Source organism: Rhinopithecus roxellana, chromosome 7, assembly GCF_007565055.1.
Source record: "Rhinopithecus roxellana isolate Shanxi Qingling chromosome 7, ASM756505v1, whole genome shotgun sequence".
NCBI lineage: Eukaryota > Metazoa > Chordata > Mammalia > Primates > Cercopithecidae > Rhinopithecus > Rhinopithecus roxellana.
The window spans coordinates 19,707,237-19,713,112 of record NC_044555.1 but is presented as its reverse complement, the minus strand read 5'-3'; positions in this window follow the sequence as shown (position 1 = coordinate 19,713,112).

Sequence of the window (5,876 nt, the reverse complement as noted above, 5' to 3'; positions counted from 1 at the left end):
CTCCCGGGTTTGCGCCATTCTCCCGCCTCAGCCTCCCGAGTAGCTGGGACTACAGGCGCCTGCCACCTCGCCCGGCTAGTTTTTTTTTTGTATTTTTAGTAGAGACGGGGTTTCACTGTGTTAGCCAGGATGGTCTCGATCTCCTGACCTCGTGATCCGCCCGTCTCGGCCTCCCAAAGTGCTGGGATTACAGGCTTGAGCCACCGCGCCCGGCCAAACTCATCCTTTTTTATGGCTGCATAGTATTCCATGGTGTATATGTGCCACATTTTCTTAATCCAGTCTGTCACTGATGGACATTTGGGTTGATTCCAAGTCTTTGCTATTGTGAATAGTGCCGCAATAAACATACGTGTGCATGTGTCTTTATAGCAGCATGTTTGATAATCCTTTAGGTATATACCCAGTAATGGGATGGCTGGGTCATATGGTACTTCTAGTTCTAGATCCTTGAGGAATCGCCATACTGTTTTCCATTATGGTTGAATTAGTTTACAATCCCACCAACAGTGTAAAAGTGTTCCTATTTCTCCACATCCTCTCCAGCACCTGTTGTTTCCTGACTTTTTAATGATTGCCATTCTAACTGGCGTGAGATGGTATCTCATTGTGGTTTTGATTTGCATTTCTCTTATGGCCAGTGATGATGAGCATTTTTTCATGTGTCTGTTGGCTGTATGAATGTCTTCTTTTGAGAAATGTCTGTTCATATCCTTTGCCCACTTTTTGAAGGGGTTGTTTGTTTGTTTCTTGTAAATTTGATTGAGTTCTTTGTAGGTTCTGGATATTAGCCTTTGTCAGATGAGTAGATTGCAAAAATTTTCTCCCATTCTGTAGGTTGCCTGTTCACTCTGATGGTAGTTTCTTTTGCTGTGCAGAAGCTCTTTAGTTTAATTACATCCCATTTGTAAATTTTGGCTTGTGTTGCCATTGCTTTTGGTGTTTTAGACATGAAGTCCTTGCCCATGCCTATGTCCTGAATGGTATCACCTAGGTTTTCTTCTAGGGTTTTTATGGTACTAGGTCTAATATTTAAGTCTCTAATCCATCTCCAATTAATTTTCATTTAAGGATTAAGGAAAGGATCCAGTTTCAGCTTTCTACTTATGGCTAGCCAATTTTCCCAGCACCATTTATTAAATAGAGAATCCTTTCCCCATTTCTTGTTTTTCTCAGGTTTGACAAAGATCAGATGGCTATGAATGTGCTGTATTATTTCTGAGGACTCTGTTCTGTTCCATTGGTCTATATCTCTGTTTTGGTACCAGTACCATGCTGTTTTGGTTACTGTAGCCTTGGAGTATAGTTTGAAGTCAGGAAGCATGATGCCTCCAGCTTTGTTCTTTTGACTTAAGATTCTCTTGGCAATGCGGGCTCTTTTCGGGTTCCATATGAACTTTAGAGCAGTTTTTTCCAATTCTGTCAAGAAACTCATTGGTAGCTTCATGGGGATGGCATTGAATCTATAAATTACCTTGGGCAGTATGGCCATTATCACGATATTGATCATTCCTATCCATGAGCATGGTATGTTCTTCCATTTGTTTGTGTCCTCTTTGATTTCACTGAGCAGTGGTTTGTGGTTCTCCTTGAGGAACTAAAAACACCCTAACATCACAATTAAAAGAACTACAGAAGCAAGAGCAAACACATTCAAAAGCTAGCAGAAGGCAAGAAATAACTAAGATCAGAGCAGAACTGAAGGAGATAGAGACACAAAAAACTCTCCAAAAAATCAATGATTCCAGGAGTTGGATTTTTGAAAAGATCAACAAAATTGATAGACCGCTAGCAAGACTAATAAAGAAGAAAAGAGAGAAGAATTAAAAGAAGAGGTCCTTTACATCCCTTGTAAGTTGGATTCCTAGGTATTTTATTCTCTTTGAAGCAATTGTGAATGGAAGTTCATTCATGATTTGGCTTTCTGTTTGTCTGTTACTGGTACATAAGAATGGTTGTGATTTTTGCACATTAATTTGTATCCTGAGACTTTGCTGAAGTTGCTTATCAGCTTAAGGAGATTTTGGGCTGAGACGATGGGGTTTTCTAAATATACAATCATGTCATCTGCAAACAGGGACAATTTGACTTCTTCTTTTCCTAACTGTATATCCTTGATTTCTTTCTCTTGCCTGATTGCCCTAGCCAGAACTTCTAACACTATGTTGAATAGGAGTGGTGAGAGAGGTCATCCCTGTCTTGTGCCAGTTTTCAAAGGGAATGTTTCCAGTTTTTGCCCATTCACTATGATATTGGCAGTGGGTTTGTCATAAATTGCTCTTATTATTTTGTGATACGTTCCATCAATACGGAATTTATTGAGAGTTTTTAGCATGAAGGGCTGTTGAATTTTGTCAAAGGCCTTTTCTGCATCTATTGAGATAATCATGTGGTTTTTGTCTTTGGTTCTGTTTATATGCTGGATTACGTTTATTGATTTGTGTATGTTGAACCAGCCATGCATCCCAGGGATGAAGCCCACTTAATTATGGTGGATAAGCTTTTGGATGTGCTGCTGGATCTGGTTTGCCAGTATTTTATTGAGGACTTTTGCATCGATGTTCATCAGGGATATTGGTCTAAAATTCTCTTTTTTTGTTGTGTCTCTGCAAGGCTTCGGTATCAGGATGATGCTGGCCTTATAAAATGAGTTACAGAGGATTCCCTCTTTTTCTATTGATTGGAATATTTTCAGAAGGAATGGTAGCAGCTCCTCCTTGTACCTCTGGTAGAATTCAGATGTGAATCCGTCTGGTCCTGGAATTTTTGGTTGGTAGGCTATTAATTATTGCCTCAGTTTCAGAGCCTGCTATTCGTCTATTCAGGGATTCAACTTCTTCCTGGTTTACTCTTGGGAGAATGTAAGTGTCCAGGAAATTATCCATGTCTTCTAGATTTTCTAGTTGATTTGCGTAGAGGTGTTTATGGTATTCTCTGATGGTAGTTTGTATTTCTGTGGGGTCGGTGGTGATATCCCCTTTATCATTTTTTATTGCATCTATTTGATTCTTCTCTCTTTTCTTCTTTATTAGTCTTGCTAGCGGTCTATCAATTTTGTTGATCTTTTCAAAAAACCAACTCCTGGAATCATTGATTTTTTTGGAGGGTTTTTCGTGTCTCTATCTCCTTCAGTTCTGCTCTGATCTTAGTTATTTCTTGCCTTCTGCTAGCTTTTGAATGTGTTTGCTCTTGCATCTCTAGTTCTTTTAATTGCGATGTTAGGGTGTCCAGTTTAGATCTTTCCAGCTCTCTCTTTTGGGCATTTAGTGCTATAAATTTCCCTCTACACACTGCTTTAAATGTGTCCCAGAGATTCTGGTATGTTGTATCTTTGCTCTCATTGGTTTCAAAGAACATCTTTATGTCTGCCTTCATTTTGTTATGTACCCAGTAGTCATTCAGGAGCAGGTTATTCAGTTTCCATGTACTTGAGTGGTTTTGATTGAGTTTCTTAGTCCTGAGTTCTAGTTTGATTGCACTGTGGTCTGAAAGAAAGTTTGTTATCATTTCTGTTCTTGTACATTTGCCGAGGAGTGCTTTACTTCCAATTATGTGGTCAATTTTGGATTAAGTGTGATGTGGTGCTGAGAAGAATGTGTATTCTGTTGATTTGGGGTGGAGAGTTCTGTAGATGTCTATTAGGTCCGCTTGGTGCAGAGATGAGTTCAATTCCTGGATATCCTTGTTAATTTTCTGTCTCGTTGATCCGTCTAGTTTTGACAGTGGGGTGTTGAAGTCTCCCATTATTACTGTATGGGAGTCTAAGTCTCTTTGTAAGTCTCTAAGGACTTGCTTTATGAATCTGGTTGCTCCTGTATTGGGTGCATATATATTTAGAATAGTTAGCTCTTGCTGTTGAATTGATCCCTTTATCATTATGTAATGGCCTTCTTTGTCTCTTTTGATCTTTGATGGTTTAAAGTCTGTTTTATCAGAGACTAGGATTGCAACCCCTGCTTTTTCTTTGTTTTCCATTTGCTTGGTAGATCTTCTTCAATCCCTTTATTTTGAGCCTATGTATGTCTCTGCATATGAGGTGGGTCTCCTGAATACAGCAGACTGATGGGTCTTGACTCTATATCCAGTTTGCCAGTCTGTGTCTTTTAATTGGGGCATTTAGTACATTTACATTTAAGGTTAATATTGTTATGTGTGAACTTGATCCTGCCATTATGATATTAACTGGTTATTTTGCTCGTTAGTTGATGCAGTTTCTTCCTAGCCTCGATGGTCTTTACATTTTGGCATGTTTTGGCAATGGCTGGTACCAGTGGTTCCTTTCCATGTTTAGTGCTTTCTTCAGGGTCTCTTGCAAAGCAGCCGGGTGGTGACAAAATCTCTAAGCATTTGCTTATCTGTAAAGGATTTTATTTCTCCTTCAGTTATGAAACTTACTTTGGGTGGATATGAAATTCTGGGTTTAAAATTCTTTTCTTTAAGAATGTTGAATATTGGCCTCCACTCTCTTCTGGCTTGGAGAGTTTCTGCTGAGAGATCTGCTGTTAGTCTGATGGGCTTCCCTTTGTGGGTAACCCGACCTTTCTCTCTGGCTGCCCTTAAGATATTTTCCTTCATTTCAACTTTGGTGAATCTGGCAATGATGTGTCTTGGAGTTGCTCTTCTGGAGGAGTATCTTTGTGGCGTTCTCTGTATTTCCTGAATTTGAATGTTGGCCTGCCCTACTAGGTTGGGGAAGTTCTCCTGGATGATATCCTGAAGAGTGTTTTCCAACTTGGTTCCATTTTCCCCCTCACTTTCAGGCACCCCAATCAGACGTAGATTTGGTCTTTTTACATAATCCCATACTTCTTGCAGGCTTTGTTCATTTCTTTTTCTTCTTTTTTCTTTTGGTTTCTCTTCTCGCTTCATTTCATTCATTTGATCCTCAATCACTGATACTCTTTCTTCCAGTTGATCGAGTCGGTTACTCAAGCTTCTGCATTTGTCACGTATTTCTCGTGTCATGGTTTTCATCTCTGTCATTTCGTTTATGACCTTCTCTGCATTAATTATTCTAGTCATCCATTCTTCCGCTCTTTTTTGAAGATTTTTAGTTTCTTTGCGCTGGGTACGTAATTCCTCCTTTAGCTCTGAGAAGTTTGATGGACTGAAGCCTTCTTCTCTCATCTCGTCAAAGTCATTCTCCGTTCAGCTTTGATCCATTGCTGGTGATGAGCTGCGTTCCTTTGGAGGGGGAGATGCGCTCTTATGTTTTGAATTTCCAGCTTTTCTGCCCTGGTTTTTCCCCATCTTTGTGGTTTTATCTGCCTCTGGTCTTTGATGATGGTGATGTACTGATGGGGTTTTGGTATGGGTGTCCTTCCTGTTTGTTGGTTTTCCTTCTAACGGTCAGGACCCTCCGCTGTAGGTCTGTTGAAAATTGCTTGAGGTCCACTCCAGACCCTGTTTGCCTGGGTATCAGCAGCAGAGGCTGCAGAAGATAGAATATTGCTGGACAGCGAGTGTACCTGTTTGATTCTTACTTTGAAAGCTTCCTCTCAGGGGTGTATTCCACCGTGTGATGTGTGGGGTTTCGGTCTGCCCCTAGTGGGGGATGTCTCCCAGCTAGGCTACTCAGGGTTCAGCAGGCAGTCTGTCTGTTCTCAGATCTCAACCTCCGTGTTGGGAGATCCACTGCTCTCTTCAAAGCTGTCAGAGTCATTTGCATCTGCAGAGGTTTCTGCTGCTTTTGTTGCTGTTGTTGTTGTTGTTTAGCTTTGCCCTGTCCCCAGAGGTGGAGTCTACAAAGACAGGCAGGCCTCCTTGAGCTGCTGTGAGCTCCACCCAGTTGGTGCTTCCCAGGGGCTTTATCTACTTAAGCCTCAGCAATGCCGGTTGCCCCTCCCCCAGCCTAGCTGCTGCCTTGCCCTTAGATC